Source organism: Rana temporaria, chromosome 11 (assembly GCF_905171775.1).
Source record: "Rana temporaria chromosome 11, aRanTem1.1, whole genome shotgun sequence".
In the NCBI taxonomy this organism is placed as follows: Eukaryota; Metazoa; Chordata; class Amphibia; order Anura; family Ranidae; genus Rana; species Rana temporaria.
In genome coordinates, this window is record NC_053499.1 from 28719262 (window position 1) to 28733382 (window position 14121).

The following is a 14121-nucleotide window of genomic DNA, read 5'->3' on the forward strand; positions in this document are numbered from 1 at the left end:
TTGTTAAAGTTAATGGGAGGGGTAAGAATCTATTTTATTATGGTCTTACAAGACTAAGGCCCCGTACACACGTCCGAGGAACTCGACGGGCAAAACACATCGTTTTGCCCGTCGAGTTTCTTGTGAAGCCGCCGAGGATCTCGGCGAGCTGAAATTTCCCATTGAACAACGAGAAAATAGAGAACATGTTCTCTATTTCCTCGCCGAGATCCTCGTCGGCTTCCTCGGCCGAAAGTGTACACACGGCCGGGTTTCTCGTCAGAATTCAGCTCTGACCGAGTTTCTGGCTGAATTCTGCCGAGAAACTCGGTCGTGTGTACGGGGCCTAAGGCCTTGTACACACGGGCCAGAATCTCGTCAGGAAAAAAACGTTGTTTTATCTGACGAGATTCTTGCCAAGAATCTCTTGCTGCCCAAGTGTACACACAGACCTTTCAAAAGAACTGCGGTTCTTTTGAAAGGCAAGAACACGTCATCACGTACGACGAGCATGCGCTTGTCACATTCGATGCCGTCGCCGCCATCTTGCTTCACCCTAGCTATGCCGTGGAAGCTATCGCGCATGCATAAAAGTCATTTTGAACATGCGCGGGTATCCTCGGCGACAGGTAAGTATACACACTCTCGGGTTTCTCGTCAGGAAACAGGCCAACAAGAATCCCGACGAAAAAATAGAGACCAGGATCTCTATTTTTCTCGTCGAGATTCTGGCCAGATTTCCCGACGAGAAACCTGAAAGCCTCGTACACACGCTCAGGTTTATAGGCTTGATAGGCAAGATATTGCTTAAAAAGGGCATTGAATGAAAAGAAATGCCCTCGTACGGTATCTATTACTTATGATAGGATGAAAATATTTAAGCAAAATATTACGAATGAGCAAATGTGGCCTGGTTCAAAACTAGGTCAACGGACCCTGCAAATTTAGCACCAGACATTGTTAAAGTCAATGGGAGGGGAAACAAGCTATTTTATTCTGACTTTTTTTAACACTAATAGGCAAGATATTGCTTAACCACTTCAGCCCCGGAGGATTTGACTGCCCAATGATCGGACCATTTTTTGCGATTCGGCACTGTGTCGCTTCAACTGACAATTTTTCCTCAGTTTAGGCTGATATGTATTCTTCTACTTATTTTTGGTAAAAAATCGCAATAAGCATATATTGATTGGTTTTGCGCAAAAGTTATAGCGCCTACAAAATAGGGGATAGTTTTATGGCATTTTTATAATAATTTATTAATATTCGACTTGTATCGCATTTGAATACACTATATTTTTTTCATTCTTTGCTATTTTTTTTCCCCACGAAAGTGGAGCTACCCTTTAAGCTTTGACAAAGAAAACTGGAAGTTGATTGGTTTCTCTATGCAGAGCTGCACCAGATTTTGCACCCTCCAGTTTTAGTAAATCAACTCCCGGGTGTTCTCATTTTGGAAAAATGCATGAAAACTTCCCCTACAAAATACAAGGCACTAAGCTTTGACACTCTGCTTTTTTTTGGTGCGTTTTACTGGTATTTAATGATTTAGGACATATAACATACATTTTTGAAAGTTGCTATTTTGACCCTTCATGTATAAAAGTCTTCCAATAACAACAATATACATCAAAAGACATTCCATTCCATTTTATAGCAGCCCTCCACAAGGGAAAAATAGTCTCCCATTGAGTTCAATGCATTTTGAGTTTGGGTTGAATTGTATTTCGGTACATTTGCTCATCCCTAGTCATGTGTGACGGCCTGTAATCCAAGAACAGTGCACACTGGAGAACGTATCTTCCTCCCAGAGCTGGCATTCTTCATGTACTGTAAGCTTTCCTATGCAGATTGGCAACACTTGTGAATCAACATTATTCAGCACACTCATCTTCCCAGAGGAAAGTACACATATGCAATCATCCACTACTCCCAGAACACATATTAACTCCTTATTAAACGTCTAATGAGGGGAAATGGCCAGTAATCCGCCTTGCTGCATTGGGATGGCCATACATAGAATCTGAAAATTACTTTGAATGATCGATGTGGAAATTTTTATGAGTTTTGGCTCAATATTTGTAAAAGCCGCATTCAGCGGGATCTATGCAATAACCAGCTCTGCTGCTGCTGCAGAAATTTTCTATGGTGCTTGCTTTTATATATGTATAGATCTATCTATCTCTGTCTCTCTCTCTATATATATATATTTATATCTATATAGATCTATATATAGATATATATAGATCTATATAGATATCTATCTGTATATATATATATATATATATATATATATATATATACAGTATATATATATATATATATATATATATATATATATATATTTACACACACACATATATAAAAATAGGTACACTGGGGAATTGGAAATATTATTTATAATGTGAAATGTGTGATATATGGAATGGATGGAGATAATTATGATCAGCGATGGAACTGAAAGTGGCCACCTGCAAGTTTGGTGGTCCTATGAGACCGTGAAAAATATCCGAATCAGCGATTTATGAAATACCGCTAGTTTAGAGGCCCATTGAGAATGTGAAATATCTGAATCAGTGATTTATGAAATATGGAATTGATGTTGATAAATGATGCAAGCTCTCAAGGGGAATGTGCAATGTAATTAATGAGTTTCAGATAAGCATTGGCATGCTGGCCAATATTTACAATACATATAATCATATAATATTGATTTAAAAGCCTATCACAAAAAATACATAAAAAAAATATAATGAAAAGAAAAATAAAGCAGCCTGTAAAGGAAGAGGAATACTTATCAAACCAATCTTTGCGCTATTTAAGAGCACACCAACCAATGATTCTTCAGCATTTTACACACTTCTGGGTATTTCAGATACTTGTGTACAGGGCTTTTTTTTCAGCGGGAACACTGGAAACTAATTCCGGAACCTCCAGCACCAAATGTATGAAATGCCGAGGGGTGCTGGGGGTGGACATGGTCTGTTGATGCTGGCTGCTGGGGATCTATTTTTTCAGGGAGGGGTCCCTGGACGTTTGGATGTATCCAAACGTCCGAAGGAACAAAAAATGAATTTCAACTAATAAGAAATTATAATGAAAATAATTGAATGAATTTGGCATGATTCGTTAATTAGTTAAAGGTCTAATGAAACAGCAAGTCGACTCGTAATGGCAGAACGAATAATCTGAATTCAATCGTATTAATTCGTTTTTATTCTATTAGTGAACAACTGAGCAAGAAGAACAGAATTGATCCATCCGAGTTACAGTTTTCTAGTCCAATCAGTTGATTCCTTTTGTGTTGGGGGCTGGGTTACTGGTACGAAGTAAATCAAACGGAGTAAGTCAAAGGACTTTCTAAATTATAATTCGTTATCCTGAATATATATACACTACCAACCACCATCCAACTGGAGTCGGACCACTTGGCCTTCAGGAGAATGATTAAAACTCATCTCTTCTGAGGTAAAGGGTTTCCTTACAGAAATGGAAACAGCGCCCAGAGGCGTTTCAGTTCGCAAGTGTTGCGCTTTATAAGTTTTTCACTCACTCACATATATAAATAATGAATTATCTGAAAATAAAACAATTAATAAAACAAAAATAAAAGGTATGGCGCTAAGTGAGCAAGTGAATAACGTATGAACCTGAAAAGGTAAAATAGGCAGTGCAAAATTGAATGTTAACAAAACCAAAACATAAAAGTCCAAAGTGAATAATAAGCATCTATGGAAAGTCCATTAGAGTTCAGAATAAAGTGAAAAGGTCTTTCTTTTCAAGATTCATTCCGAATTATCCAAGAAAGACCTTTTCACTTTATTCTGAACTCTAATGGACTTTCCATAGATGCTTATTATTCACTTTGGACTTTTATGTTTTGTTTTTCACTGATTCAGATATTTCACATTCTCAATGGGCCTCTAAACTAGCAGTATTTCATAAATAGCTTTCAGATATTTTTAACAAATAACAATTTATAAAATGAAAATAAAAGACAAAAGTGTGGCGCTAAGTGAGCAAGTGAATAATGTATGAACCTGATAAGGTAAAATAGGCAGTGCAAAACTGAACGTGAACAAAACCAAAACAAAAAAAGTCCAAAGTGAATAATAAACATCTATGGAAAGTCCATTAGAGTTCAGAATAAAGTGAAAAGGTCTTTCTTGGATAACCCGGAATAAATCTTGAAAAGAAAGACCTTTTCACTTTATTCTGAACACTAATGGACTTTCCATAGATGTTTATTATTCACTTTAGACTTCTTTTTTTTTTTGGTTTTGTTCACATTCAGTTTTGCACTGCCTATTTTACCTTATCAGGTTCATACGTTATTCACTTGCTCACTTAGCGCCACACGTTTGTCTTTTATTTCCATTTTGCACTGTATGTCTAGTGATGTGTTGGCTGCTTATTTTGTTCACTATTTCTTTTTTTTACAATTAATAAAACTATTTGATTCATTATAATGAATATCTATACTGTACAGAAATAACAAATGATCTGAAAACGAATTAACATAACATAACAAGTATAAAATAACAAAATTATGTATTTTACAAATTAAAATTAAACAAAACAAAAATTTCCATCATGCACAAGTCTAAACCACAGTGCACAGTCAGGGGCATGTGTCCAATATATAGTATGTGAATGTCTGTTGGATGCTGAGATTTCTTCAGACAGTGTAGCCCCTGGAGTGGTGCAGCATCACACCAAATCCATGTATCTGTCTAGAACTTGTACTTTAGCGCTTGCTGCACCTCTTTAGAATACATGCACAATGCTTTTGCAAAATCTGTGTGTTCCAGGGTCTCTCTCTGTACACCAAAAGAGAGTTGGTCCTAATTAGCTTCACTTTTGTAAGATGCAATGGGGTTGATTTACTAAAGGCAAAGATACTGTTCTAGCTATTTTACCGCTCCTCTTATTTGGTTACAATCAGCCAATAACATTCATCATCATCATTATTTTTATTTTACTTCCCCCACCCAATCCCCCAGCAGCGATCTTTTCTCTCTATAATGTCGAATCTTTTCTCTCTCTAATGTGGAATCTTTTCTCTCTATAATGTCGAATCTTTTCTCTCTATAATGTCGAATCTTTTCTCTCTATAATGTTGAATCTTTTCTCTCTATGTCGAATCTTTCCTCTCTATGTAGAATAATATTGGACTAATAGCGTTAAGGTTAGGCACATTCGACCACAGGTTCGACAGACACAGATTGTTATTGTCAGCGTCATGTCGAATCTTCTATCTATATCGAACTGTTGTTGCAACAAAAACTAAAATAAAGCATTTGTTTATGTCGGATCTTTCGGTTTTCGTATTCTGAGCATTCGTTTTCTTTTGTTAAAACGATAACAAAAATACCTGAAATTCGGACAAAAATGCATTCGGATGAAAACCAATGCACATGTCTAGTGTTTACTGCTGTTGCACCACGCTACACGTCCCCACAAGCTAATAGTAGCCATTCCTGTGCCCCACAAGAGTAGTATAGGCAAAAAAATCTTTGGCCATACTTCTCTTTTAACGTTCTGGTGACAGGATCTCTTTAATATCACAGCGATTTTATTTCACTTGTGTATAGCCGCTCTTTAAACTAAATTGCTAAGAAAATAAGAAAAACATGTAATACTCTGAATAGAAGCGTGATAATGCTAAATCCAGACACAAGGTACTTAAGGACCTATTCCAACCCATGTACCTCCTGTTGCACTGTGTTGCCTAATATGCAAGTCCGTTACTAATCTTTACAACTCTTAATGAACAGCAATAATCACAGCTGCCAGTTGGATGCAAAACTGGATTGTTCTTCGGTCTCTAAGTAGAATCACATTTAGCAGAACATATGTTCTGAGCTCACAATGGAACAGACACACAGAACAAAGAGCACTCCAGGCATTAGCGATTATCAGTCCCGCGCATGGCGAGGTAGGTACGTGCGAAGCAGCAGAGAGAAGAATAATAAAAGCTTCAGCGGTAAAGAACATTTCGCTCAGCGCATCTTCAGTGTTATTATTCAAAAGCCTTCAGCGACTGCAGGTTGTTTTGTTGTTCTCTACTGTACAGAACAAAAGCCCATGGAAAAGGAAGCTTGCTCATATTCCGCTACCCAGTGCTCACAGCAATAAAGAATGTATAACTGTACTGATTTATGCCTTGATTATTGAAGATTAACTACAGGAAACGGTAATAACTCTTTTTCTTTGCCAATATGTTTAGACGTTAACCGTAGACAGAACAGGATGCTTCAGATTCATAACACACGTACAGTACAGTGTCATTTATAGCCTGATTGTTCTGCTCAACAATCTGCTGTTTTTTTTCGTTTTAGGGATCTTACCGGCAAAGTCGTCTGGCTATGAAGCAATGCCAGCAATCACTCTTCCTACAACATTCTCAATATGATAAAACATATTAAATTACATCAGGGCGCAAGAACCACCTTTGAAAAGTCTGGAAAAAGTGGGTGGAATACGTGGGTGAGGCCCCGTACACACGACCGAGGAACTCGACGGGCAAAACACATCGTTTTGCTCGTCGAGTTCCTTGTGAAGCCGCCGAGGATCTCGGCGAGCCAAACTTTCCCATTGAACAACGAGGAAATAGAGAACATGTTCTCTATTTGGCTCGACGAGTTCCTCGGCGGGTTCCTCGGCGAAAAGTGTACACACGACCGGGTTTCTCGGCAGAATTCGTCTCCCATCGAGTTTCTGGCTGAATTCTGCCGAGAAACCCGGTTTTGTGTACGGGGCCTTAAGAGATCTTAGAAAGTTCTACTGAGCATTTGGTTTGATGAACCCAACCGCTCCCCACTCACAGGCCAGCCTGTATTTCATAGTTGAATCACAAACAAACACAGTCACTTCCAGCACTAAGGGGTCTTCTAAAGTGAAGGGCAACAGGGACATCGGAGTGCCAAGACTGGGTGGATGTTGCCTTCCTCAGAAGGGGTAATCTGATGTAAGCTACAAAAAAGGACAAAATGGAAGCCACACACACCTAGTGCATTACCAATGACAATTTATTAAAGTGGGTGTAAACCCACTTTTAAAATAAATAAATGACACCTGCAAGACAAAGGCATAATGAGCTAGTATGCATAGCATACTAGCTCATTGTTTATGCTCACCTGGGATCGAAGCCACCTCTGCGGTGCTCGACACAGCACCGGCTGGCAACATGTCGTCCCGGAGTCCCGCTGTGATTGGCTGGAGCCGCGATGATGTCACTCTGCGCATGTGCACGGGAGTCGCCAATCATGGCATGACCTCCTTTAGAAACGGCACAACCGCTGTTTCTAAAGTGCGCCTGCGCCGTTGTCTAGACATCGGCGCACGTCTCTATTGTAAATATCTCCTAAACCGTTGAGGTTTAGGAGATATTTCCAGCACCTACAGGTAAGCCTTAATCTAGGCTTACCTGTAGGTAAAAGTGGTTGTACAAGAGGGTATACAACCACTTTAAATGATAAAATCCATAAAAAGTGGGTACTCACAAAAAGCAACTCCCAATTAAGCCATACAAATCACACAGTATATGGACAAGTGCAGGACCATATCATGGGGTACAGCTGACGCATTTAGGGGGCACACCCCCTTCCTCAGAGCTAGGCTAATCAGGACCATCATAGGCAAGCCAAATAGTTTTCATAGTTGGTAAGGTTGAATAAAGATACCTGTCTATCCAGTTCAACCTGTGCGCTTGGTGTATGTGTATTCAAGTTGATAATCATTTCCCATATCCCTGTATATCAATACTTCCTGCTGACACCCCTGATTGTGGAAGAGAGTTCCACATCCTTATCTCCTTGACCGTGAAAACCCCCTTAAACCGCTTCTCCTCCATCTCTTATTGAGTGGCCCCATGTCTTCTTAAACTCCCTGAGACTGACGCTGGGATCACCACTGAGATATTTGTATATTACTATCATATCTCTTGATTCTCTGTATTCTCCTTGATTTCCTGCAATCAGCCTGGTGCCAAGGTGTGGCGTCCTTTCTTGCTCCACTGTAGCCCATCATCCAAATAATGGGTTGAACACCAAAGATGTTTAACTCCAGCCAAGATTTATTGCAATGACAACACACTGCTCTCCACCAAAACCTCCCCCCAACATGTTTCACCCACAATGCAGATATATAGAAATGGATAACCACACACCAAAAATGAATACAACTCCAACTTCTTTATTAGAACAAATAAGACCTGTACAGCAGCACAGCTACACAAAGGAACCAGGTTATGTTGTTTCACGTCCATTGATGCTTAAAGGGGGTGTAAAGGTAAAAAAAATGTTTTCCTAAACAGCTTCCTTTACCTTAGTGCAGTCCTCCTTCACTTACCTCATCCTTCCATTTTGCTTTTAAATGTCCTTATTTCTTCTGAGAAATCCTCACTTCCTGTTCTTCTGTCTGTAACTCCACACAGTAATGCAAGGCTTTCTCCCTGGTGTGGAGAAAGCCTCTTGAGGGGGGAGGGGGTGAGCAGGAGTGTCAGGACACCCACTAACACACAGCTCCTTTCTCTATCTGCAAAGTAGAGAGCATCCTGACCGTCCTGCTCGCCCCCTCAAGAGGCTTTCTCCACACCAGGGAGAAAGCCTCGCATTACTGTGTGGCGTTACAGACAGAAGAACAGGAAGTGAGGATTTCTCAGAAGAAATAAGGACATTTAAAAGCAAAATCGAAGGATGAGGTAAGTGAAGGAGGACTGCACTGAGGTAAAGGAAGCTATTTAGGGGGAAAAAAAATACCTTTACAACCCCTTTAAAGGGGTACTAAAGGTTTACAGATTATTTAAAAAAACAAACAAACATATCATACTTACCTCCACTGTGCAGTTCATTTTGCACAGAGTGGCCCAGATCCTCGTCTTCTGGGGTCCCACAGCGGCTCTCGCGGCTCCTCCCTGCAAGAGCTAACCCCATCTGGAAAGCTCTCTCCCAAGGGGGTTAGCTTGCGAGCACGCTCCCGTGCCATACAATCGGCGTCCATAGACGCCAATTGTATGACTCGGCCCCGCCCCCCAGCATCCCGTCATTGGATGTGATTGACAACAGTGGGAGCCAATGGCTGCGCTGCTATTAATCATCCAATTAATAATGAACAAGACCAGGGGGAAAGCAACACGGGATCACACACACGAAGATTAGGGGTTCATGTAAAATGGGGGCTCGGGGGGGGTGACTGCAAGGTGTTTTTATGAATTCATTAAGGTGAAAAAATACGAAGGTTTACAGCCCATTTAATCATGTCCTGCAATGTCAATGAAATTTCAGTTTAGTGCACTTCAAAGAAAGTTTCTACAAAAAAGAGAGGAGTTGCTGAATCACACACCTGAAACCTGCTTGTCAGGTCACCTGAGGCCAGTTGAAAGATGCACCCCATTGGGGTCAGGAGTGCACCGCTGAGGTGGTAGACCCTACGGCTGACTGCTGCGGATGGAGCTCTGGGTGGTACAGGTAAGCAGGTACTCTGGTGCACCAACACGGATCACATTGGGAGCTAAAGCATGAGATTTCCCAGGGTGCAGAATCTAAGGGCCAGCGGGTGTTCACCAGGGCCCCTGATGGTGGGGATGGACTTCGCTGTAGTCTGGCTCCAGGTCGCGGCCCCCCAGGGTCTCCCATCTCATGCTCATGGTAGACTACTGGAGGATAGAAAGGAAGCAGCAACCTGGGACAACAAGGATAGTCAGGAGATAAGCCAAAAGATCAGGGCAACAAGCAGATAGGGATAGTCTAAGAACACGCCAAAGGTCAGGATTTAAAGCAGATGAGAACAGTCAAGAACAAGCCAAGGTCAGTAAACAGGATCAGACGTAGGACACACAGCAATGAGCACACAAAAGCCAAACACACAATATTGATCAACAAGGCTTGACTTGCAGTGCACAGGTAATATAGTGTTCCTAATTAGAGGCTGGGGTGGAGCCATGCATGAGGGAAGGTTACTTAAGCATACAGGTGAACAGCAACTGGCCTCTAAGCTGAACACATACAGTAGGTGCCTCCGATTTTGTATATCCAGCACAATGGGATCATGCTGAATTTCGCCACTGGAGGCTGTGCTTCTCGCGCTCGCGAGATGCCACGCATCCATAGGAATCCATTGGGGGCAGCGAGCGGGAGGAGCGACATAGCTCGGCGCTGGCTCCTGCGACGGGGATCGCGGGTGGTCAATCTCGCCGCTAGCAGAGGTGAGATTGACACAAAATCGGCAGCACCTACTGTAGGTGTGCACAGCCTATTGCATTAGGGTGTGCACCTGAAAGCTCAAAAACATAGTACCAATCTCTCACTGTGTTCGTTCAGTGAAAGGGAAGGGGCCAGTGAATTACATGATCCCTTCCCCTACTCATCCTGAAATATCATCTATGTGTGCCCACTGCAGTAGTCAATGGGAGAGGAGGGAAGCCAGCCATGCTGTGGGAGAGGACACCAGGTAGCAGGGGGAATCTGCACTGCAGGGAGTGATTAGGGTGTGCCTGGGCACACCTGGTACACCCTGTGCGCACGCCTATGGCTGAACACAACAGAAGGGTGAGAAAACAGACAAGAACACTACTGCAGAGTCATGACACTGCTATAGCCAGTCAAAGAGCTTAGGTAAATTTAACTGCAAGTGACCAGCAGTAAAGTAAACTAAAAAACAAACCTAGTGCTGCAATAAAAAGCAATTAAATGACTATCTTCTGCCATCTCAAAATGCTCGTAAATGCGAGATTATTAAAGCATGCTTTTATCACAATATTGTCTTTGATAGCTTAACGTATCTTTATCGTCAAAGCCTTTCTCAAACTTTTAAATTAATTCCTTCCATAAAAAATCACTGCCAGCCTGTTCCTGATGGTAGATTTCTTTATATATATAGGGTCTGTGTGTAATTGCCGATTTGATAGAAAAGGCCAATAAAAATATGTGGAAGAAAATGATTCTGTCATCCAGTATTGAAGTCTATAGATAAGACGTTTCATTAAAGAGTTCCCTTTGCCTTCCTACGAATGGAAGGTCAAATCTTTTATAGGCAACAATGAATCATATTTTAGAGAGGGGGGAAAACAGTTGAAGTAATTACATGGACAGATATTTCAATGAACGGCGCCCTTGGCTGACAGATGACCCACTGGGACAATTTCTGCGGCACTGAAGTATACATCATATGGGAGTTTTGTTTGTTCTGCAACATGCCTTGTAGAGATTCAGTATGTATTTAGAAACAAACATTGTGTGCTAACAGTTTTCTAATTTACAACTCAGAAAATTACAAATCTTTTGTCTATTAAAATAATTGCGACCAGCCTTTTCTCCAAATGTCTAAACACCATCATATAGGCCACAGGAGCTTGCCAAGTTTTTACTTTCATGACCAGGGATGGACTGGCCATAGGGACTACAGGGAGTTTCCAGGTGGGCCAATGGTTAGCCTGCGTTCACATATGTGTGTGTGTGTCAGGAACGTATGCAAAATCGATTTCCTGACACCACAGAGATGGGCTGCCCTTTAGCAGATACACAACAGTGGCATTATTTGTTACTGACACTGTTACACATCTGCTGCGATGTGCGTATTCACATGCACCACAATTCACGGTGCTGTGACACCATGTTATTTTGAAAAAGGGTTCCACCTCCAATTTTCTTACCTTTGCAGAACAGGTTGATGTTAGGCTTAATGACCACAGTTGTAGGCAGAACTTTCCAACATGCCCCTTTACCTGCCAAGTGGGCAGCAATCAGCAGAAGTGATGGTGGATATGACCTCAGAGGGGCATGCTATATATATGAATGCCGCCTCTATTTATATATCAATGCTGTGGATCATGGCTAATGCTGCCGCTATTTGCATATCAATGCAGGTTATTTACATGTAAACACAGAGTCTGCTGGTGAGTCATCTGCACATGGCAATAGGGCAGAGCTGGGCAGAATTGGTAAAATAACTTCACACTGAGCTATCGGGACATGGCACAGGACTAAAACTTCAAGGGACAAGGGAATTTAAACTGGGATAGTTGGCAAGTATAAGGCTGATGCTTTGGGCCCCACAACAATGACAGGGCCCAGGACAGCTACCCCTTCCCTGCCATAAAGACGGCCCTGGTTGGCAGTTGGCTGCAGGATCACCAAAAATACTACTGCCTAATCAAATATGCTGAGCATTCCCAAATGTTCTCCATACTCTGCTTTAAGTCTTAAACTCATACTCCCCCACTCCTTTAATTTTTTTATGTGTTGTTTTGTTTAATGTTTTTCTGAACATATAGTGAATTTAGACTAATTATTACTATTTATTTATTTATTTTCATAAAAATTCAAATAGTTCCTATCCCCTGGTGCCAAAGATAGGTAAGACTAGGAATGGGAAAGCATCCAATATATAAGATTGTCTAGGACCATCCAAGCTGAAATTAACCAAGATTCGAGACAACTATTTTCTGTTTGGCTAATTATTATTAGGTGTATTTATCCATGAACAGCTGTCTATGGGCCAGATTCTCGTACATCCGTGTATCTATTCACGGACGAGTTACGCAAACGACGTAAATTTTTCAAATTACGTCGCGGGAATGACGGCCATACTTAACATTGGTATGCCGCACTTACGCCTCATATAGCAGGGGTAACTTTACGCCGGGAAAAGCCTAACGTAAATGGCGTAACTGTACTGCGTCGGCCGGCGTACGTTTGTGAATTTGCGTATCTAGCTGATTTACATATTTCAGCGCGTAAATCAGCGTACTCGCCCCTAGCGGCCAGCGTAAATATGCAGTTACGATCCGATGGCGTAAGAGACTTACGCCTGTCGGATCTAAGGGAAATCTATGCGTAACTGATTCTAAGAATCAGGCGCATAGATACGACGGCGCAACTCAGAGATACGACGGCGTATCTGGAGATACACCGTCGTATCTCGTTTGAGAATCTGGGCCCTTGTATCTATTTCTGTGACTGGAATTAATTAATTAAAAGCACTGTTAGAAGAATTCGGGTAAGCAACTGGTGGTATTTTCTATTTTCCCATTTTCTTTGTCAAGAAATATAAAATGTATTTTATCAGAACACATGAGAAGAAATAAAACAAAACTGTTACAAAAGAAACCACAATTAATTAAAATGTATGTAAACCCAAAATCTAGTTTTTGAGTATGTTGGGCATCATCCTCCACTGTTATCATATTCAATATGTTTGTGAATCTGTTGCAAAGATTCTTTCCTTAAGATCCTGCATACATTGACCCACCTTGGAACAATGTAAGTCTGGATAGACTCTACACGACCAATCCCTGTGAAAGTGGAGGATCGCTGTGGTAGCCACTGTCATGGTGATCCTCGATGTCTTCTGGATCTTGTGTGAGCTGCTGCACTGCTGCATAGTAACTACAGGGGAAAGTTTACTTGGCACGGGCTCCATTCACAGAATGAATACAAGGTGTTCTGTGATTGGATAAGTTGGAGATTGTGACATCATTGCTCTACCTCTTCCAGAATGCTTGGCATGCATCGAGAAAAGGCAAAGGGTCATCTCAATGGCACCTATGCCAAGCAAGCGACCCTCTTTAGTTACTCTTTATCAGCTGCTGGCATGGGATCCAGAAGATAACAAGGATCATTGTGGGAGTGGCTACCACTGTGATTTTTCACTTCCACAGGGATTGACCATGTATTGAATATGCATTCTTACCTTGATCCAAATCATACATGGAATCCAGCTTTAAGACACTGTATTAAATAAATGGAAAACACGTTTTGGTCTTACATACAGTGCCTTGCGAAAGTATTCGGCCCCCTTGAACTTTGCAACCTTTTGCCACATTTCAGGCTTCAAACATAAAGATATAAAACTGTAATTTTTTTTGAAGAATCAACAACAAGTGGGACACAATCATGAAGTGGAACGAAATTTATTGGATATTTCAAACTTTTTTAACAAATAAAAAACTGAAAAATTGGGCGTGCAAAATTATTCAGCCCCTTTACTTTCAGTGCAGCAAACTCTCTCCAGAAGTTCAGTGAGGATCTCTGAATGATCCAATGTTGACTTAAATGACTAATGATGATAAATAGAATCCACCTGTGTGTAATCAAGTCTCTGTATAAATGCACCTGCACTGTGATAGTCTCAGAGGTCCGT

The 14121-nt window shown here is 41.2% G+C and overlaps 1 protein-coding gene across 1 annotated transcript in view; it reads right to left on the reverse strand.

Annotated features, from left to right (window-relative positions):
- Window positions 1–14121, reverse strand: part of SPON1 (spondin 1) — a 343817-nt gene that overhangs the window by 174466 nt on the left and 155230 nt on the right.